Source organism: Drosophila rhopaloa, unplaced genomic scaffold, assembly GCF_018152115.1.
Source record: "Drosophila rhopaloa isolate 14029-0021.01 unplaced genomic scaffold, ASM1815211v1 contig_203, whole genome shotgun sequence".
Taxonomy (NCBI): domain Eukaryota; kingdom Metazoa; phylum Arthropoda; class Insecta; order Diptera; family Drosophilidae; genus Drosophila; species Drosophila rhopaloa.
Window position 1 is genome coordinate 1,251,560 of NW_025335088.1, and position 24,106 is coordinate 1,275,665.

Below are 24,106 nucleotides of genomic sequence, written 5' to 3' on the forward strand. Positions count from 1 at the left end.
AAGTTAATTTCAGCAGATTGGCAATGCTATGCCATTTTCTGGTATTTATTTCGTAGATCTGAGTACCAGGGTGAAAAAAGAGCCTGACGTAAAACTTTCGCCAGCTGGTTGCCTCTCGCTCTCTCTCATAGCTGACGAACAGATTTCTTCGATCTAATACTAGGCTGAAAGATTAAACCTTTTTCCTTGGCAAACCTGTTTTTCTACATATATGAGTACTAGGCTTAAGTCTTTTCCGCGCATTTTAACTGTTCTTTAATATTTTTGTAAATACCTCAGGATAAGCCGCTTAATAAAGTTTCAGATTTGAGAGATTAATTCGGTTGATGTCGTGACTTAGAATAAAATTAAATTACATTATTTAGCACGAATTTAAATAAGGTACAAACTTAATCATGTAAAAGAACATATTATGACTTATTCCGCTCTTATGCAAAATAGTAAAAGTAACCAGAAAAGCTAATTGTTAAAACGCCCATTTCTGCAACAGTTTTGAGGTAAAAAAATGTTGGTTTACCTTGCTTAAAAACATTATAACTTAAGCAAACACTCGTGTTTGGGCATGCCAAAGTAAATTAAATTATCATACCTCAAATTCGTTGGCAAAGTTAATTAAATTAAAAGCAATGTTCAACAGTTCAAATATTTCAAATAGTGCTACATACTCGTTTAAACACAGGGTGAATTTGACAAACTTGTAATGCACAACGAGCGCAAGCGCGTTCCATGGGAAACGCCCCTTGGCGACGGATGGTCCCATTTTATTGGTTTGTTTTTACATCAATATACATATACATTCTCTTTCTTGTGGGGTTTTCTTTGGCTTCGGGCTCTTATTGGCCAAAATACTGCCAAGAGTATTTTGATTTCAGGATCTCATATCGGTTGGTTTCGGTTTCTCGTTTCCACGTCCTCTCTGTCGAAATCAACGAAAATTGTGTTTTATATTCAGTTTCCGTACTTATGTCGTGAAGCAATATTCTATTGCTTAGAGAAAAATGGACGCATGTATTAAAGTTATTAATGCAAATTAAGTATATTTTCCTAATTCTATAACAATTCCATGTAATTTTAATAATACGAAGGATTAGGGGTTTGTCAATAAAGGTAAACATTTAAGTGTTGTGATAAAAATTGAAGGAAATATTATATCCTAATTACCTTAATTTAAATCACGTTATTAGTGTGAGTGAATGGCATATTGAGCTAACAAACAAATCTAGCGATATAACATTCATATCAAATAAATAAGTGAAACACAAAAATAAAATAACTGCAACATATGCTTAAATTTTGCGTGAATGGAGTATGCAGAGCTTTTTTAACTATTATATAATTTTTTTAAAAAATATGTTCATTTCAATTTAGTGAGTATCTCGAACAAAGAGTGGTATAAAAACTGTAAAAGCTGTGAAAAAAGGACCCCAATTGAATGATTATGTTATCGGTAAGTGAGCCCAAAGCGACATAAGATAGGTAGCTGGTAATATCTACAATATGTTGTCGAATCTTAGAGATAAGTCTCGTCGCAGCACAGCTTTGAGCTCCCCAACATGCAATCTTGTATTGGGCAAGGTTGATATATCGTTGACCTCTCAGTTTGTAATAAATAACACAAATATTATTTAATTATGTACATATATATTTTTATTAAGTTTTGTTTTGTTGAAATTTAATTTAATTTCCCTACTCTTTGATATATTTATTTGACCATTTCCAGTTCCTCTATAAGACATACAAATTGTTCACTCCCTGCATTACCGTTCATCACGTTTTAATCGATGAATCTTCACCAAAAATTCATCACTGCTGATGATTAATCAATGAATTTTCATACAAATTAGTGATGAACTTAAGATTGACATTTCCTAGGAGTTAATCAGTGAAACATTAATCACTCTTTAATCAGTAATTCATCACTCTTTAATCAGTAATTCATCACTCTTTAATCAGTAATTCATCACTCTTTAATCAGCATTTACTGATGAAAATGGGATGAATTACTTATTAAAGAGTGATGAACTACTGATTAAAGAGTGATGAATTACTGATTAAAAAGTGATGAATTCACCGCATTTTCATCAGTAATTCATCACATTTACATCAGTATTTCATCGCATTTTCATCGCTTTTTAATTTTTTTTCATCAGTAATTCATAGCTTTTTCTCCCCATTTCCATCAGTATTTTCATCAGTAAATAAACACATAATTTTTTCAATATTTCCATTTATTTAATTAAATATTATTCTTACATTTAATGGTTATTATCAATTATTATAATTCTAATATCAAGTCGATATCTTTAAAAGTGAGAGACTAGTTAGCGTAGAAACAGACAGACGGACATGCTTATATCAAATCAGGATGTGATCCTGATCAATTTATAGGGTCGGAGGTCTCCTTCACTGCGTTGCACACTTTTGACCAAAATTATAATACACTCAGCCCTCTCTCTCGCGACCTCCGATCATTTTCAAATTTTCTTAAGCCGTAAATTTTTGGGTCATGATTAAATATAATTTGGTCGAAGTTTGACATAAGAAGGATTTATTTCAAAAAACAGCTCATTTTGTTGTGTTTATTATTATCTTCTAAAATATTAAAAATCTAGTTATCTCCTAAAATATTACAAATCTAGTCAATAATATATTTTCAGTTTTTTTTTTTGTGTAGACGTTATATTTACAAGAAAAATGCAGAAATATGTTGACTTCTAACAATAGTTTTCAAATGAGTTTTAAGTAAAAGACTCACTGCAAAAGCGACAAAGTTCCGCAACAGCTCTTTATTTTCTCTAAGAAGTGCATGTCCAAAAGTACTCAGATCGAAAAACGCTAATATTTTCAGCATTTTTGAGAGTTTATCAGAACTGCTCTTACGGGGTATTCTCAAGTACCACTCTGCCGGTGGACAACTAAATTTAAAAAAAAGAATTTAAATTTAAACGTGTTTTTTTTTTCATTTTTGTTTAATTTAATTTAATTAATCGATGAAAAATAAACCAGAACATTTTTTTTTATACACCGGCAAACTGGTTTTGCTAGGGCACTTGAAGATATCCTTTAATTCCTGCAAGTATTTTTATTTAAATTTCGACTGCTTGTCAACAAATCCAGCTGATTGACTGTACGACCGTAGCACACTCAATTGATGAACTCTCAAAAATGCTGTCACACTGTTTAAGACTAATCTTGCACCGTTGGTGAACATGTTTTTCGCTCAGATGAACTGCTTGTGAAGGAACCCAAGTAATTGACAATATTAGTATACTTAGTCCTGATGAACACTCAAAAATGCTGTCTCACGGTAAGGATTAAAGTTTTTCCGCTGACGAAATTATTTTTTGATCTGTTTACTAGGCTTAAAAAGGGAATCTTGGAGGGCACAGGATGAAAATAGTCAAATGCCTGTTGGGGAAACACCTACGCCCCTATGAGATGTGTGCAAATATATCATTGGGGAAATGCTGAAGAAAATTATGTATCAGGGAGTGGTGGTCACAACATCATTTATCAAAAGGAAGGTGGATTGCCTGGGTCCCGACTGATGTAATTAGTGAAAGTTTTATTAGGTTTTCGTTTCAATTCATTGTTTTTTATTTAAGTACGCCTGTCTAAATAAAACTATTCTTCTTCACCGATTCGCCAACAGCAGTTGATAATCTATTTGCTGCTGAAAATTCTATTCTTCTTTTTCGGTTTAGGTGGTTATCTGAAATGAAGTCTGGATGAACGTTCGTCAGGCCCTAGCGAAAAGTTTAAACAATTTTATCTTTTGGAGTATCTGTCGTCAGAGCAGTGTTTCTTAAGCCTAGTATCCAGATCGACGAAAACCGTACGCCAGTCATGAGAGAGAGCGAGAGGCAAACAGCTGGCGTTCACTTTTCGTCGGGCCTTTTTTTCACGTCGATCCCCTGATCGATGAAAAAATACCAGAAAATTCCATAGCGTTGCCAGTCTGCGGAAATGAACTTTGGGTGAACCCTAGCGAAAAGATTAAAAAATTTAATCTTTTGGCGTGCGCTTCTCACTGAACATTATAAGAAATGGAGGGAAAAACTCAAAAAATTCACAAAAGTCGATTGCGTGTTTACATGTGAGGACAAAATAACATTAATACTATCTGGGGTGCCTCTTGTCAGAGCCAAATGTTTTTTAGGTCCAGAATGTACGAAAAAACTCAATGAAAGTGCAGCTATGAACTTTAAATTAGCAAATAATTATCAGTAAATTAAAAAAAAACAACTGTTAAATTTAAATTGTATTGTTTTTTAATTTCTTTGTACAGCGGGACACTTGTCTTGCCAAGGTATTTGATAATATCTTTTAAAGGCTCTTTCCCGCAAATACGATATTTGAATTTTAACTGCTTGTCAACAAACCCAGCTGATTGACAGTACGACCGTAGCACGCTTAAATCTGATGAACTCTCGAAACTTTGGTCACACTGGAAAGATTAAAGTTTTTACGCTAGCGTAATCGTTTGTCGATCTGGATACTAGGCTTTAGGTCAAAAATTGACGGAAAAGTGCAGCTATGATCTCTGAACTACCAAAAAATTATCGCGTTTTTCGATTTGATTACTAGGCTTAAAAGAGGAGTTTAGGGCAGTCGATAGACTGCAAAATATTAGCCTTTTTATACCCGTTACTCGTAGAGTAAAAGGGTATATTGTATTCGTGCAAAAGTATGTAACAGCTAGAAGGAAGCGTTTCCGACCCTATAAAGTATATATATTCTTGATCAGGATCACTAGCCGAGTCGAACTAGCCATGTCCGTCTGTCCGTCTGTCTGTCCGTATGAACGCTGAGATCTCGGAAACTATAAAAGCTAGAAGATTGGCATTTTGCATGTAGATTTTAGAAGTTCCTACGCAGCGCAAGTTTGTTTTAAAATGGTGCCACGCCCCCTTTAACGCCCACAATCGCTTATATACGATTTTAAAAATTTAAATATTTCGGAAAAATAAAAATGCAGTTTTATTGTGTTTATCAATACCTATCGAAATGTAGAAGAAATTTTTCAAATCGGACCATTCGTTAAAAAGTTATGCGTGATCAAAGTTTCTATCTCCATCTCCCTCGCACTCCCTTTACCTGAGTAACGGGTATCTGATAGTCGGGGCACCCGACTATAGCGTTCTCTCTTGTTTTATATTAGCGAGCTTACAGATTGAGTGTGATCATTTGACTTTGCTTCTTCACAATCGTTTTATACATATGTGGGATTGGTTTTCCTATTTAAATAAGAAGTCCCACTATTTGTTGTTTTATTATAATAAGTTGATAGTTTTATTTAAATGAAATTAGTGATAAGTAGTTCTGATAATAATTTTAGGTATTTTAATGAATTTAAATCGTGTTAAACTGCGTTTTTTGGATTATTCGATCGCGTCGTTATTTAACTTCGTTTTTTCGCACGTCTTGCTCATTCGCTTCTCTCGATCTTAATGCTCGTTCAATACTTCTTTTTTCTTCCTGAATACTTTTTTGATATCTCCTCATTAGAGATGGGTTGGGCTGAACGGAGCTGCCAGACCCATTCCCACAACTCGGCCATCCTTCCTAAACATTCGTCCCGAATGTATCGTCGTCGTCCTCGGAGGATATTTTAATCCATGGCTTCATATATTCGGCGCAAGAGGTAGTGCATCTTGGCCCGTCAGAAGATAGAGATTCTTTCACAACATCGTAAGTGTCTTTAGGCTTGACTTTTGTAACTCGATAAGGACCCAAATACTTCGGTTTTAACTTAAGCCCTCCACCAAGTTGAGTGCGTTTGATAGCGACAATATCACCGACTTTGTAAGTTGCTGCTGGTCTACGTCTGAGATTATACGTGTGTTTGTTCTCGTTTTGCATGACAAGGATATGTGGCTTGGCAGCTTTACGGATCTCGTCTCGATTGTCCTGGAACATTTGGATTAGTTCTTGCTCAATCATTGCCTTCAGCTTGATGTCAGCTTTAGTGCGCATCTTGATACCTACAAGAAGCTCGAATGGAGTTGTATGTGTACTCCTGCTGTACGTCGAATTGATTGTCTGCTGAAAGTGGCTTCCAAACTTGTACCACTTGCTGGGGTCATCTATGGACAGTTTGGACAACACGGAAACAATTGTGGCGTTAAGGCGTTCAACCTGCCCATTTGCTCTTGGAACTCCTGTAGTAACTGCATGTAGTGCAATACCCTCGTTCTCACAATAGTTTCTGAAGTCGTCTGAAGTAAAAGCTGTGCCTCGATCGGATATTATTTGAACAGGATTGCCAAATATTGCGCTCTGAGCCTCCAGTCTGGTGATGACGTCCTTGGAAGATGTTGTTTTTGTGGGATACAGCCAACAAAATTTGGTGAATCCGTCAATGACAGCAAGAATGTGTTTGTATGCCTTGTGAGTCGATTCGAGAGGCCCCAAAAAATCGATGTGAAATGTTTGAAGCGGCTCCGCTTCCTTCGGCAATGGGTGTAACTCTCCTTCTTTTTTCCCAAGTTTGCGGTTTGAAACAATACATGGAATGCAGCATTTGATTTGTCGTTGAATCTTGTCTTCGAGATTTGGGATGTAATATTCCTTTCCGATGATCTCCTTGGTCTTCTTCACAGAAAAATGTCCTTTTTCATGTGCCTGTCGAATGATTTCGCGTTGAAGGATTGGTGGTAGAACCATCAGTTCATCGTCGTTTACCAATTTGTACAACAGACCCGATCTCATGAAGAAATTGTTGTGGCTAGATTTTTCAGCAAGGATGTCAATTATTGCTTTTAGTTGCTCGTCCTGCGATTGAACACACTTTAGTTTGCTGTGCAAGCTTTCGTCAGAGATCATCATTACGGGATAACGGCTTAAAGCATCTGCATGACGTATGCGTGTACCTGATCTGTGTTCAACTTCAAAGTCAAACTCCTGAAGTGCGAGGATCCAACGTGCGACTCGAGTACAGACTTCCCTTTTTTCCATCGTCTTCGTAAAAGCATTGCAATCGCTGACCAACTTAAAATGCATTCCTAAAAGGTAAACTCGGAATTTACGAAATGCTTCTACCACTGCCAGGATTTCTAATTCGTAGCTCATGTAGTACACCGGATGTATCTGGTTATCGTTGGGCAACTTTTGGAGTAGAACTGCTCCAAAACCATCAATCGATGCATCTGTGTGTAGCTCTGTTTGGTGCTGCGGATGAAAAATCTTTAAAATTTGTTTCTGGGTAAATAAAGTCTTCAGCATGTTAAAAGCATCTATCTCTCTGTCAGCAAAATAAAACTTGGCGTCGTGCTTCATCAGGTCGGTCAAAGGCTTGGCTATGATGGAGAAGTTCAGGATAAATTTCCGAAAATATCCAACCAGACCCAGAAAGCTTTGTAGTTGCTTCTGGTTTGTCGGTATAGGAAACTTCGTCACAGCCTTTGTTTTTTCATCTGAGATACATATCTTTTGGTTTTCAATGCTATGGCCTAGAAACTCGATTTTCTTTTTGAGGAAACAGCATTTCTTTAGATTGATCACCAAACCGTAATCCTCACAACGCTTGATGACTGTCTTGAGATTGGCTACTGCTTCATCTTCGTTTGTAGCTGGGATTATTAATTATATCGTCGACATAAGGAATCGCTATACCAGATCGGGTCAAGTCTCGGAAAATTGCGTTAACGTGCCTTTGAAATACGCCTGGAGAATTCGTAAGGCCAAAAGGGACTTTCAAGAACTGGTACTGGCCATTGTGAGTAACAAAGGACGTGAACTTGCGGCTTTCTGCATCGACGTTAACGTGGAAAAATCCGTTTTTAAGGTCCAGCGTGCTGAATACGTGAGCATCTTGCAGACGGTCCAGTTGGTCTTCGATCAAGGGAAGTGGAAACAAATCTCGTACTATTACCTTATTAATCCTTCTGAAGTCAATGCAGAGTCGAGTTGCATTGTCGCGTTTCTTAACCAGGACGACCGGACTGCTGTACTCGGACTCGGAATGCTCGATGATTCCGTCCTTCAGCCACTGTTCGATTTGATCGTCGATAATACACCGCTCGGAGAATGCGAATCTACGCGGAGGCGAGTGTACCGGAGTATCGTCCTTTAAAACAATACGCATCGCGACGTTTGTTGTTTTAGTACTCGTCGGTTTATAGTTTTTGATCAGGTCGTATACTTCGCGTTTCGCTTGAGTGGTTGCACTCTCGTCAATGTTTATGTTTACACTTTCAGTACTTTCGACGTTGATTTTCATAAGCGAACTTAATTCATTTTCGGAGTTATGTATGTCTCGGCTTTGTATTTTTATTCCGTCACGATTTATAAGTATTTCGGCGTTGCTACAAAATTCTGCGCCTAACACAACTTGTACATCCAAAAAGTCAGATGAAACGACTAGAAAATTTTCTTCAAACACATGATCGTCAATTTCGAATTCTTCTTTAAAAGAACCGTGTGGTTTCACCCTGTTGTTATTATTTCCAAAACCGACAAGAAAAATGTTAACTGTACTCAATTCAGGCTTATTCAAGCTTACGTACGTTTTTTAACTCATAATATTGTATTTGCTGCCTGTGTCAATAAGAGCTGTGTACTTGTTGTTTTTCATAGAAATTTCTTTACACATCGACAATTTATCATCCGATACTTTGCGCGTATTTTTCGGAGTTTCAACCGTTTCAATTTTGTCTGTGGGGCAGTCTTTAGATATGTGTCCGAAATTGTTGCACTTAAAGCATTTCCGACCGCTGCTTTGATTAGGGCACTGATTTGATGTATGGCCAATTACACCACAGTTGTAGCAATGTACCTTTCTTTGGATATGTCTTTATGGGCTGCACTGTCTTTGCCAATTGCATATTTCAACTTGTCGTCTTGATTTTTTGGCTTTCCGGATTTTTCACTTTAACTTTTCCTTGAACTCCTTCAAGTCTTTAGCGTTGTACAATATCGATTTATTGACGCTCAAATCATTGATGCCATCAATCACATATTGCATTAGAGCACTGTTATCTACACTGCCACGAGAAGCCATTTCTTTCATTTTGAGAAGATATTCTTGAACACGTTCATTGTTTTTGATTTTTCTTTCAGATAACAACTTGTGTAATTGCGCACCATTCACTTCGGCCTTGAACTCTTTGATCAATGCGTTTTTCAACATTTGCCAACTTCTTATACCGCGCTCACTCATAATGTACATTTTAGCGAGACCTTTTAGAGAACGTTTCGCGAAAATGAAGTTTTGCAGGTCATCCCAGTACATAATGGAAGCCATGTCTTCGAAATCGGCAACCCACACTTCAACTGCAAGGGTATCACATCCACTGAATGGCCGAATAGAATCTTCAACATCTCGGAAATTTACTGAAAATCGCGGCGAATTCACAGCGAAACTTTGTACCGAAGCGGAATCGCTATTCCTCGACGCTACTGTACCAGCCTGTGCGTTTTTGTTGTTCGCTATGGCCTGCTTTTCTGCGTTGCTGCGTAAAGAACGAAACTCGTCGTCTTCATCGTTCGAATTTTTCTCGTCGTTGTCCTTGTCATTCTCTTCTTGTTCGTCTATTTCATCATCTTCCGAGTCCTCTTCATCAGCGTCTTCTAGTAATTTTCTAACACGCAAATTTCGGAAAATGTGAAGCATCAGATCATTTTTGTCGTGTTGCAAGCCCAAAATGTTGCAAATTATGGCAAGGTCGTTGTTTGACAAATTTTGCGCAACGTAAGACACTTTTTGGTTGAAGAGTTCATCACTTTCCACAAAATCAAAACCTTCAAAACTACGTAGCCGTTTTCGATTATGTCGATCACCGTCATATTCGTAGACAAACTTGTGCAAAAGGTCTACATTCTTCTTTTTTTCAGTTTTCAACGCCTGTAAAACCGATTCAAAGTCAGCAAGGGTCGACATAGTTGCAAGTACAATTTTATTTTTATTTTTTTTAAAGTTTTTTGCTCGTACTCGTTGTTCTTCCTTCTACTCGTATTTGTCGTTCACACTCACAGTCTCTACTCGTCGCTTAAATACACATACGCGTCGTTAAAAGTATATATACCCTGCAGTTCCGAAATTCATCACTACAAAAATTCATCACTGTTTAATCAGCAGCGGACTGCGACGCCGGCAGAGCCAAAGGCAAAGTCGGCAGAGCCGAGTGCGACACAGGCAGAGCCGAAACTCTCAGTCCCCGATCGTAGGAAACGCAGAAAAATTTCCATCTCCCTCTGTTACTCTGTCTCTCCCCATAAAATGAGCTGACAAAATGGAGTGGAGTGATGAATTACTGATTAAAGAGTTATGAAAAACTGAAAAAAGAGTGATGAATTACTGATTAAAGAGTGATGAATTTTTCACTGATTAACTCCTAGGACATGCCAATGTTAAATTCATCACTAATTTGTATGAAGATTCATCAATGATTAATCAGCAGTGATGAATTTTTGGTGATGAAAAAGCGATTAAAAGGTGATGAACGGTACTGCAGGGTGGATACCCATGTACATATGTATGTATGCTCTCATAACAACTGCTCATAACTCGAAATGGTAAAATTCGGTATTTATTGCATATTATCTTTGTGCAATCATTCTTAGCACATTCTGGTATATTCTGTGTTTTGGAATAGAACCGTTATTAAGTTTTTTTGCAATTCATGTGAGCATTCGCATAAAATCAATGGAATTTTGGCGCCACTTGAATAAAGCATGCATTTTATTTGTTCGGTTTCGTTGGCGTGTGCACACAAATTTTGGTTTACCTAAGCATTTTTCTTTATTTGTATAAAATTAAAAAAAAATGAAAATGGGGCGTGGCACTTCAAACAAAAAAACCGACAGGAGCCGTCACGTCATAGCAAATTGCAAATGGAACGTTAAAGCAAGTTTGGCAACCATGCGTCGTTTTCTTGATTAATTCACAACTGAAGAGACTAAAAATCAAGAGACTAAGAAGTCACCATTAGACCTGGACTTCGGAGTGGCGTCGTGTTGCCTTATTGGACGAAAAGAAGCTTAGGTTGGAGGACCCCGAAGGCTACAGCTACTACTTTCATGATCTTCGCAATGGACCCTTCTTGATTAGTTGCACAGCTGTGCTGGAGGTATTGTGATGGGTCATGGATCAGGTCTATGGATCAGGTCAGCAATATTCGAGCGTTCCCGAACTAAATGCAGATATCAAATTCGCATGGAGCTCGATTTCGTTGAGTTATTTGGGAAAATTGTATGCATCCCTTAAAGACCGAATGTGTGAAGTTTTAAAGGAAAAAGGTGGCTCAACACACTATTAAAAAACTTTTTTTGCTTAAAAACATGTTTATTATTTCTAATTTAAGAATATTATTATTTGAAAAGGATAGAAATATTCTGAAATTGTTTTTAGTTAAAGAATCCTATTCGAGTGGTGCAAAATGAAGAATCCACAATTTGTTACTTATTGGTTAGAAATGTTTTTTGTACACTTACAACCTTTGCAATTTTCAAAATTTCAATTTTCAAATTACTACATTTAAATAAACTTTATAAGAACACACAAATTATTTTCCTAGATGTTTGGTTCAGCAGCAATTAACTATAGAAAATCGACTTTAGAGGTGTTATATTCAAGTGGCGAGCAGTGTATCTGGAAAACAAGAAAGGAAAGCTAACTTCGGGCGGAGCTGAAGTTGATATACCCTTGCAGAATATTCTGTAAATTATATTCTCCAAATTTATTCATATGATGCATTCTTAATACTCATAGAAAATCCCAACTTCCTAACTTTAAAAACACCAAAGTTATGGCATTTTCGATCAATCAGTTATATGGCAGCTAAAGGATATAGTCGGCTGATCCCGGCCGTTCCGACCGCTTTACTGCGTGCAAAGGAATGAAGGGTGTGTGCAAAGTTTTGGCCGATTTTGCAGGACTTTTTGGAAATAATCGATAAGTTGGGACATTTTTTGCTATTTTTGGATATTCTCAACTACGTTGGCAAAACATGTCTGCAGCTATACAAAGAAATTAAAAAACAATATAATTTAAATTTTTAATGTTAATGTTTTTTTATTTATTTACTGAAAAATTTATGCTAATTTAAAGTTTCTATGCCCCTGCAGAGGGTACTATAATTTCATTAAAAAGTTTGAAACGCAGTGAAGGAGACATTTCCGACCCCATATAAGATATATATTCTGGAACAGCATCACCAGGAGAGTCGATCAACCCTTGTATGTCTGTCCGTCTGCCCGTAAGTCCGTCCGTTCGTTTCTTCCCAAACTAGTCCCTCAGTTTTAAAGCTATCTGCTTGAAACTGTCCCAAAAGTTGTCTTTCTAGTGCAGGTTGTAAATAAGTCGGAACGAGCCTGATCGTACGACTAAATCATATACATAGCTCCCAAAGAATAATCGGAAAAAAAATTAAAAAGGATAACTTTGTTGTTTTTTTTAATTTTTTTTGTTCTTTGGGATTTGGCAATATTTTAATTAAAATAAAATAGGATATCTATTTAAATAGCTCCCATAGAAAAATCGAAATTAAAAAAAAATGGTATCTTTTGGTTTTGTCAAAATCGGACAACAAAATGCAGCTCAAAATCGACATATGTAGCTCCTTTTTAGTAATATAGGCATCGAAATCGAAATGCAGTCGTTTTGTGATACAAGCCAAAGTTCGGTTCCTTTCTTGTTTGTTTGTGGATTTCCGTCCATTTTTGACCTAAGAAACACAATGCTCTTGCAACAGTGTTGGGTAAAAACTGCTCATTTGGGTGAACATGTTCACTTGTTCTTTTTTTTTTAATGAGTGAACTCACTCAGTTTGCTCACTTGTTCACTTGCTTACTTTTTCACTTGCTCACTTGTTCACTGGCTCACTTGTTCACTTGCTCACTTGTTCACTTGCTCACTTGCTCACATGTTCTGTCCTTAACTTTCTCACTGCTCATTGCTTAATTAATGCTAAGATAACAATTGAGCGCTGCATTTCAGAGTATTGAGTATTGAAACAAAATAAACGGAAGAATGATCAGGTTTGAGCGCTCTGAGATTGACTGTATAAAGCAAGTGAATACAAAGGAGCAAGTGAGCAAAACTGAACAAGTGAACAAAAAAGAACAAATTCGAAGGAACATGTTCACTCACTCAGTTCTGTGAGCAACTCTTTTTTGTTCACTCACTCATGAGCAACCCAACCCACTTCAACAGAAACCCCAAAAGATAAAATTTTGTAAAGGTTTTCCGCTGGCGAACTTGTTTGTCGGTCTGAATGATAGGCTTCAACAAATTAAATTGACATCAATTACACACATTAATCTTTTTAGTAATGGTTTTTAAATGCAAGATTTTTGTGGACTCCAGAGGCACTACAGATCCTGCTGGATCTATTTGAGAAGAACATCGATGGATTTCGTGGTAGCAGCAAAGCACATGCATTTCAAACTCCTAGTGAACACGAATTGTGGACACCATTTTTTGGGAATCTTGTTAGATTTAACAAGAGTAAATCATATTCCTCCATAGTTTCGTTGTTTTCTAAATTCTGGATGATTCCCAAAATTTTATACAGCAAAATCAAAACGAACAAGAAAGGAAGCAAACTTTGGCAAGCCGAAGTTTATATACCCTGCAGTTATTACAAATGATGCTGAATATATAGTATATACCTTATAGGGTGAAAAATGTCTCCTTCACTGCGTTGCAAACATTTGACTGACCTTATAATACCCTTTGCAAGGGTATAAAACATCGGTACGTAACTCGAGTTATGGAGTTAACCCCGTTTTGTAAACAGAAAAATTGAGTTAGGCAATCAATAGCTGACTCAATATGAAACCAGATGAAGTGTAAGGAGCACATAAGCCTCTGCATTAACCCAATAGCACCATAATAACTTGACACAGTGTGGACCCAGCCATATGGATTCTCATACACCCGCTTAAAATAGATCTTTCCTTTAAAGTAGTGATCACCTCACTAATCATTTTGCCACATAGGTCAGTTTGATTTTTTCATCCTGGTCGCTTCTACTTCTCCGAAAAATCACAAAAGTGGCAAATAAAAGTCTCATACTTATATACTTTAAAAATACTTAGTACCAACAGAATATCACAGCATGCGCAAAAGCGAGATTTAGCTTTTTTTCCGGTCTCCAACTAGCACATGTACACATTAAAACAAGAGAGAACGCTATAGTCGAGTGCCTCGACTATTAGATACCCGTTACTCAGCTAAACAACTTAATATAAATATGCCTTCTTGTATGTTTTTCGCCGCTCGAATTAGCACCTTGGCCAGCTGTTCCAAAGTCATCCGTTAGATGGCGCCATGAAAGGCGGAAATGTAGGCGCTAGCCAGGCTTAAGCGTTTAATGGGTTTTTGGGCGTTAGAGTGGGCGTGGCAAACTTTTATTAGGCCAATCGATAGGTATTGACGAAACAAATACACATCAATTAAAATTTTCATAATAGCATAAAAACTGTGGCCACAGCTTGTGGCTTGTGGGCGTCAGAGGGGGCGTGGCACCATTTTGAAACAAACTTGTGCTGCGTAGGAACTCCTAAAATCTACATGCAAAATGCCAATCTTCTAGCTTTTATAGTTTCCGAGATCTCAGCGTTCATACGGACAGACAGACGGACAGACAGACGGACAGACAGACGGACAGACAGACGGACAGACAGACGGACAGACAGACGGACAGACAGGCGGACAGACAGACGGACAGACAGACGGACAGACAGACGGACAGACGGACATGGCTAGATCGACTCGGCTAGTGATCCTGAACAAGAATATATATACTTTATAGGGTCGGAAACGCTTCCTTCTACCTGTTACATACTTTTGCACGAATACAATATACCCTTTTACTCTACGAGTAACGGGTATAAAAAGTTTGTTTTGAAACATTTTTGGTCGCTGTTGCAGGAACCCTCCCTGTGTAAATGGGCTTTAAATAATCAGGATAAGTATTATATTTTGACGGGAACTTGCCATGTTTCCCAGATTTCGTGGGTCGTTCTAGTCTTTCCATAGCTAGAGATTATTTTATAGCCAGTCTGCTCGTTAGTTCCGTTCGATTAATCGATAACTTCGTATTTCCGGTTAGCATTTCAACTATATCACATTGCTCGCAGCCCGAATAGAACGGAGTGCAGAGCAACCCTGTAGTTCACTGGGTCTGAGCTTTAATAGCAGCTGTTAAGGATCGGTGTACTTGTTATACCCTTGCAGAGGGTATTATAATTTTGGTCAAAAGTGTGCAACGCAGTGAAGGAGACATCTCCGACCCTATAAAGTATATATATTCTTGATCAGGATCACCTCCTGAGTTGATATAGCCATGTCCGTCTGTCCGTCTGTCCGTCTGTCCGTCTGTCTATCCGTCTGTCTGTCCGTCTGTCTGTTTCTACGCGAACTAGTCTCTCAGTTTTAAAGATATCGAATTGAAACTTTGCACACACCCTTCTTTCCTTTGCACGCAGTATATAAGTCGGAATGGCCGGGATCGGCCGACTATATCCTATAGCTGCCATATAACTGAACGATCGGAAATGCCATAACTTTGGTGTTTGTAAAGTTAGGAAGTTGGGATTTTCTATGGGATTTATATTTGGCCAATCAATCCGACTTACCAAATTTCATAAGGATTGGCCGACTATATCCTATAGCTGCCATATAACTGATTGATCGGAAATGCCATAACTTTGGTATTTGTAAGGTTAGGAAGTTGGATTTTTTTATGGATTTTATATTTGGCCAATTTATCCGACCTACCAAATTTCATAAGTATCGGGCGACTATATCCTATAGCCGCTATATAACTGATTGATCGGAAATGCCATAACTTTGGTGTTTGTAAAGTTAGGAAGTTGGGATTTTCTATGGGTTTTATATTTGGCCAATCAATCCGACCTACCAAATTTCATAAGGATCGGCCGACTATATCCTATAGCTGCCATATAACTGATTGATCGGAAATGCCATAACTTTGGTGTTTGTAAAGTTAGAAAGTTGGGATTTCCTATGGGTTTTATTTTTGGCCAATTAATCCGACCTACCAAATTTCATATGGATCGGCCGACTATATTCTATAGCTGCCATATAACTAAACGATTGGAAATGCCATAGCTTTGGTGTTTTTAAAGTTAGGAAGTTGGGATTTTTATGAGTGTTAAGAATGCATCATATGAATAATTTTGGAGAATATAATTTACAGAATATTCTGCAAGGGTATTTCAACTTCGGCTCCGCCCGAAGTTAGCTTTCCTTTCTTGTTTTTATACCCGTTACTCGTAGAGTAAAAGGGTATATTGTATTCGTGCAAAAGTATGTAACAGCTAGAAGGAAGCGTTTCCGACCCTATAAAGTATATATATTCTTGATCAGGGTCACTAGCCGAGTCGATATAGCCATGTCCGTCTGTCCGTCTGTCTGTCCGTCCGTATGAACGCTGAGATCTCGGAAACTATAAAAGCTAGAAGATTGGCATTTTGCATGCAGATTCTAGGAGTTCCTACGCAGCGCAAGTTTGTTTCAAAAAGGTGCCACGCCCCCTTTAACGCCCACAATCGCTTATATACGATTTTAAAAATTTTAATATTTCGGAAAAGTAAAAATGCAGTTTTATTGTGTTTATCAATACCTATCGAAATGTAGAAGAAATTTTTCAAATCGGACCATTCGTTAAAAAGTTATGCGTGATCAAAGTTTCTATCTCCATCTCCCTCGCACTCCCTTTACCTAAGTAACGGGTATCTGATAGTCGGGGCACCCGACTATAGCGTTCTCTCTTGTTTAATACCATTTTATTGCGGATGCGAGTTCATTAAATATTTACTGGGACTCCGTAATGAGGTACAGCTAGCCGTTGATGAGTGAGCTGACTACCGACTTTGCTGTTATCTCCTCGACAGGAATATATAAAACGGTATTCGTTTAGGATCGATTCTAAAACAAAATCGACCACGTTGTTTTCGCCGCCATTACAAAATCCTGATTTCGAGCTGCCGTGGAGATGCTTTATCACAGCTTTGCCAAACAAAAGCGCTTTTGATTCGTGTAAATCGAGAAACTTCCGCCCCCAAATCATATATGCATACGAATTAAATTTATCAGTTGATCATTTTTTATAAAAAAATAAATTTTTATTATGTTATGATGTTCACCTTTTATTTTTTTCAAATTCACTTTCACAAGTCACTTATGTATTAACTTAAATTTTCGCGACCAATCGAGTCGTCTCCAAACAAGAATTGCCTTTGGTTTGATAAAATATTAATCACGAAACCTCGGCTTAAGAGAATCTTGCTCAGAAGAGATTAAAAGAGCAAAGTTAAGAGAGTATGACAATTAGCTGATGAAATAATTGAGAAGTAATTGAAACTTAATTAATAGATTATTTGACAAAAATTTGGTTAGCAACTGGCTCGGACTAGATCGGACCCTAAGTGGAAAATTTGGAAGCTTTGTATATGACTGGAGTCATTTGTTTACAGTAGGCCGGATGTGGTTCTCACACTGCTCGGTTTGAGTGAGGGGAGATTCTGTTAACGAAGCTAGAATTTCCAGCGGTTGCTAAAGCCTAGTATCCAGATCGACGAAAACCGTACGCCAGTCATGAGAGAGAGCGAGAGGCAAACAGCTGGCGTTCACTTTTCGTGCCTTTTCTTCACGTCGGTCCACAGATCGACGAAAAAATACCGGAAAATTCCATAGCGTTGCCAGTCTGCGGAAATGAACTTTGGGTGAACCCTAGCGAAAAGATCTCACTAAACATTATAAGAAATGGAGGGAAAAACTCAAAAAACTCACAAAAGTCGATTGCAGAGTTTACATGTGAGGACAAAATAACATTAATACTGTCTGGGGTGCCTCTTGTCAGAGCAAAATGTTTTTTAGGTCCAGAATGTACGAAAAAACACAATAAAAGTTCAGCTATGAACTTTAAATTAGCAAATAATTATCAGTAAATTAAAAAAAAACAAGAAAGGAAAGCTAACTTCGGGCGGAGCCGAAGTTGATATACCCTTGCAGAATATTCTGTAAATTATATTCTCCAAAATTATTCATATGATGCATTCTTAATACTCATAAACAGTCCCAACTTCCTAACTTTAAAAACACCAAAGTTATGACATTTCCAATCGTTCAGTTATATGGCAGCTATAAGATATAGTCGGCCGATCCTTATGAAATTTGGTAGGTCGGATTGATTGGCCAAAAATAAAACCCATAGAAAATCCCAACCAAAGTTATGGCATTTCCGATCAATCAGTTATATGGCGGCTATAGGATATAGTCGGCCGATCCTTATGAAATTTGGTAGGTCAGATTGATTGGTCAAATATAAAACGCATAGAAAATTCAAACAGCTATAGGATATAGTAGGCCGATCCCGGCCGTTCCGACTTATATACTGCGTGCAAAGGAAAGAAGGCTGTGTGCAAAGTTTCAACTCGATATCTTTAAAACTGAGAGACTAGTTCGCGTAGAAACAGACAGACGGACAGACAGACGGACAGACGGTCAGACGGACAGACGGACGGGCGGACATGCTTATATCAACTCAGGAGGTGATCCTGATCAAGAATATATATACTTTATAGGGTCGGAGATTTCTCCTTCACTGCGTTGCACACTTTTGACCAAAATTATAATACCCTCTGCAAGGGTATAACAACTGTTAAATTTAAATTGTATTGTTATACCCTTGCAGAGGGTATTATAATTTTGGTCAAAAGTGTGCAACTAATATTTTTTAAAGGCTCTTTCCCGCAAATACTATATTTGAATTTTAACTGCTTGTCAGTAAACCCAGCTGATTGACTCTCGAAACTTTGGTTACACTGGAAAGATTAAAGTTTTTACGCTAGCGTAATCGTTTGTCGATCTGGATACTAGGCTTAAGATTGGAAAGGGTCATTTGTTTACAATAGCCCGAATGTGGCCGGTTTGAGTGAGGGGAGATTTTGCTAGCACGAGCTTGGATTTTTGAGCGGTTGCTGCGATTGAAAAGTGTTTATAAAACTCATAAGCTGAGAATATTCATGGGTTGGATAACATACACGCGATCACAACTGCTATAATTCGACTACCCCGACGTAAACTTCCTTGACAAAATCCGGAGCACCAGTAAATATTGTTTGGATTGTACTTGGGCAGCCTAGGCGAAAATAAACGGCGATATTCAAAAGACTTGAATTGTCTCAACAAGACATGTTGTCTGTAACTTTTTAATGACAGTTTATTGACGTGAGCAACAGAGTTATTTAATTTGTTCTTAACGTTATTAATCTGCTTTCAGATAGACAATTGTTTTTATTTTATTGCAGAGTCAATCAAAAGTGGCGTCAATGCTGCGCCTCCTTCCCAGATAAACTTCTAGCCAATCGGCACAACGGATGATAAGTTGTCCTAAATCGAGCCAAATATTGTAAATTTTCGCCAGTATGCGAATTATTTTTAATATACATAGAATGATAACTTTTAACAACATTTGCATTTTACGTAAGCAAATGTAAGCTCATTAGATCTGATCCACGAAACATAACTATTTTCAGGTTAAGTTCGACAAAAATCTAGTATGTATAAATAAACTAAATACGACATAGCACTAGCCCTTTAAAATTGTATTGTAGTAAATATGGAATGGCCTTAGAATTCATCTAACAAAGCTTAAAAAAATGTTGGCCAAGAAAACGAATATTCCATACATGTTCTAGATAATGTTAAGATAAAGCTTTGGTAAAAATGAAAAAAAAAACAAGAAAGGAAAGCTAACTTCGGGCGGAGCCGAAGTTGAAATACCCTTGCAGAATATTCTGCAAATTATATTCTCCAAAATTATTCATATGATGCGTTCCTAATACTCATAAAAAATCCCAACTTCCTAACTTTAAAAACACCAAAGTTATGGCATTTCCAATCGTTCAGTTATGTATATGGCAGCTATAGAATATAGTCGGATTAATTGGCCAAATATAAAACCCATAGAAAATCCCAACTTCCTAACTTTACAAACACCAAAGTTATGGCATTTCCGATCAATCAGTTATATGACAGCTATAGGATATAGTCGGCCGATCCTTATGAAATTTGGTACGTCGGATTGATTGGTCAAATATAATACCCATAGAGAGTCCCAACTTCCTAACTTAACAAACAGCAGAGTTATGGCATTTCCGATCAATCAGTTATATGGCAGCTATAGGATATAGTCGGCCGATCCCGGCCGTTCCGACTTATATACTGCGTGCAAAGGAAATAAGGGTGTGTGCAAAGTTTCAATTCGATATCTTTAAAACTGAGAGACTAGTTCGCGTAGAAACAGACAGACGGACAGACAGACGGACAGACGGACAGACGGACGGACGGACAGACGGACAGACGGACAGACGGACAGACGGACATGGCTATATCAACTCAGGAGGTGATCCTGATCAAGAATATATATACTTTATAGGGTCGGAGATGTCTCCTTCACTGCGTTGCACACTTTTGACCAAAATTATAATACCCTCTGCAAGGGTATAACAAGAAAGGAAAGCTAACTTCGGGCGGAGCCGAAGTTGATATACCCTTGCAGAATACTATATAAATTATATTCTCCAAAATTATTCATATGATGCATTCTTAATACTCATAAAAAATCCGAACTTCCTAACTTTAACAACAACAAAGTTATGGCATTTCCAATCGTTCAGTTATATGGCAGCTATAGGATATAGTCGGCCGATCCTTATGGAATTTGGTAGGTCGGATTGATTGGCCATATATAAAACCCATAGAAAATCCCAACTTTCTAACTTTACAAACACCAAAGTTATGGCATTTCCGATCAATCAGTTATATGGCAGCTATAGGATATAGTCGGCCGATCCTTATGAAATTTGGTAGGTCGGATTGATTGGCTAAATATAAAACCCATAGAAAATCCCAACTTCCTAACTTTACAAACACGAAAGTTATGGCATTTCCGATCAATCAGTTATATGGCAGCTATAGGATATAGTCGGCCGATCCCGGCCGTTCCGACTTATATACTGCGTGCAAAGGAAAGAAGGGTGTGTGCAAAGTTTCAATCCGATAGCTTTAAAACTGAGAGACTAGTTTGCGTAGAAACAGACAGACGGACAGACAGACGGACAGACGGACATGGCTATATCAACTCAGGAGGTGATCCTGATCAAGAATATATATACTTTATAGGGTCGGAGATGTCTCCTTCACTGCGTTGCACACTTTTGACCAAAATTATAATACCCTCTGCAAGGGTATAAAAAGACAGAAAAGTTTATTAGGTTTATTATTATACCCTTGCAGAGGGTATTATAATTTTGGTCAAAGGTGTGCAACGCAGTGAAGGAGACATCTCCGACCCTATAAAGTATATATATTCTTGATCAGGATCACCTCCTGAGTTGATATAGCCATGTCCGTCTGTCCGTCTGTCCGTCTGTCTGTTTCTACGCAAACTAGTCTCTCAGTTTTAAAGCTATCGGATTGAAACTTTGCACACACCCTTCTTTCCTTTGCACGCAGTATATAAGTCGGAACGGCCGGGATCGGCCGACTATATCCTATAGCTGCCATATAACTGATTGATCGGAAATGCCATAACTTTCGTGTTTGTAAAGTTAGGAAGTTGGGATTTTCTATGGGTTTTATATTTGGCCAATCAATCCGACCTACCAAATTTCATAAGGATCGGCCGACTATATCCTATAGCTGCCATATAACTGATTGATCGGAAATGCCATAACTTTGGTGTTTGTAAAGTTAGAAAGTTGGGATTTTCTATGGGTTTTATATTTGGCCAATCAATCCGACCTACCAAATTTCATAAGGATCGGCCGACTATATCCTATAGCTGCCATATAACTGATTGATCGGAAATGCCATAACTTTGGTGTTTGTAAAGTTAGAAAGTTGGGATTTTCTATGGGTTTTATATTTGGCCAATCAATCCGACCCACCAAATTTCATAAGGATCGGCCGACTATATCCTATAGCTGCCATATAACTGATTGATCGGAAATGCCATAACTTTGGTGTTTGTTAAGTTAGGAAGTTGGGATTTTCTATGGATTTTATTTTTGGCCAATCAATCCGACCTACCAAATTTCATAAGGATCGGCCGACTATATCCTATAGCTGCCATATAACTGATTGATCGGAAATGCCATAACTTTGGTGTTTGTAAAGTTAGGAAGTTGGGATTTTCTATGGATTTTATTTTTGGCCAATCAATCCGACCTATCAAATTTCATAAGGATCGGCCGACTATATCCTATAGCTGCCATATAACTGAACGATTGGAAATGCCATAACTTTGTTGTTGTTAAAGTTAGGAAGTTGGGATTATCTATGGGTTTTATTTTTGGCCAATCAATCCGACCTGCCAAATTTCATAAGGATCGGCCGACTATATCCTATAGCTGCAATATAACTGAACGATTGGAAATGACATAACTTTGGTGTTTTTATACCCTTGCAGAGGGTATTATAATTTTGGTCCAAAGTGTGCAACGCAGTGAAGGAGACATCTCCGACCCTATAAAGTATATATATTCTTGATCAGGATCACCTCCTGAGTTGATATAGCCATGTCCGTCTGTCCGTCTGTCCGTCTGTCCGTCTGTCTGTTTCTACGCAAACTAGTCTCTCAGTTTTAAAGCTATCGGATTGAAACTTTGCACACACCCTTCTTTCCTTTGCACGCAGTATATAAGTCGGAACGGCCGGGATCGGCCGACTATATCCTATAGCTGCCATATAACTGATTGATCGAAAATGCCATAACTTTCGTGTTTGTAAAGTTAGGAAGTTGGGATTTTCTATGGGTTTTATATTTGGCCAATCAATCCGACCTACCAAATTTCATAAGGATCGGCCGACTATATCCTATAGCTGCCATATAACTGATTGATCGGAAATGCCATAACTTTGGTGTTTGTAAAGTTAGAAAGTTGGGATTTTCTATGGGTTTTATATTTGGCCAATCAATCCGACCTACCAAATTTCATAAGGATCGGCCGACTATATCCTATAGCTGCCATATAACTGATTGATCGGAAATGCCATAACTTTGGTGTTTGTAAAGTTAGAAAGTTGGGATTTTCTATGGGTTTTATATTTGGCCAATCAATCCGACCCACCAAATTTCATAAGGATCGGCCGACTATATCCTATAGCTGCCATATAACTGATTGATCGGAAATGCCATAACTTTGGTGTTTGTTAGGTTAGGAAGTTGGGATTTTCTATGGATTTTATTTTTGGCCAATCAATCCGACCTACCAAATTTCATAAGGATCGGCCGACTATATCCTATAGCTGCCATATAACTGATTGATCGGAAATGCCATAACTTTGGTGTTTGTAAAGTTAGGAAGTTGGGATTTTCTATGGATTTTATTTTTGGCCAATCAATCCGACCTATCAAATTTCATAAGGATCGGCCGACTATATCCTATAGCTGCCATATAACTGAACGATTGGAAATGCCATAACTGTGTTGTTGTTAAAGCTAGGAAGTTGGGATTATCTATGGGTTTTATTTTTGGCCAATCAATCCGACCTGCCAAATTTCATAAGGATCGGCCGACTATATCCTATAGCTGCAATATAACTGAACGATTGGAAATGACATAACTTTGGTGTTTTTATACCCTTGCAGAGGGTATTATTAAAGTTGAAGTTGGAATTTTTTATGAGTATTAAGAATGCATCATATAAATAATTTTGGAGAATATAATTTACAGAATATTCTGCAAGGGTATATCAACTTCGGCTCCGCCCGAAGTTAGCTTTCCTTTCTTGTTATATTATAATTTCAGTCAAAAGTTTCTATATATATTCTTGATCAGCATCACCAGGAGAGTCGATCTAGCCATGTCCGTCAACAATACCATATAGCTGCCATGGAAACATATGTAGCTTCATTGCAATTTTAATACAGGCATAGAAACCGAAATGTAGTCGTTTTAAGTCGTAATAATTGCAAGGGTATATAAACATCGGCTTGCCGAAGCTTGCTTCCTTTCTTGTCTTTAATTTTATATAAGTATAAAGTATAAATTAAATTACAGCTGTGAAAAATTTAATAGCGCCACCAACTTTAAACGGGCATTGTACCTATATTTTTGACAGTATGAA

General features: G+C 37.7%; 1 protein-coding gene across 2 annotated transcripts in view; it reads left to right on the forward strand.

Moving 5' to 3' along the window:
- The first annotated feature begins 975 nt into the window (after positions 1–975).
- LOC108041550 overlaps positions 976–24,106 on the forward strand; it is a 63,223-nt gene continuing 40,092 nt past the window's right edge. For both annotated transcript variants that reach the window (XM_044460666.1, XM_044460667.1), the window contains exon 1: positions 976–1,447. The gene's annotated coding sequence lies outside the window, so the exon portion shown is untranslated. The remainder of the gene's footprint in view (positions 1,448–24,106) is intronic.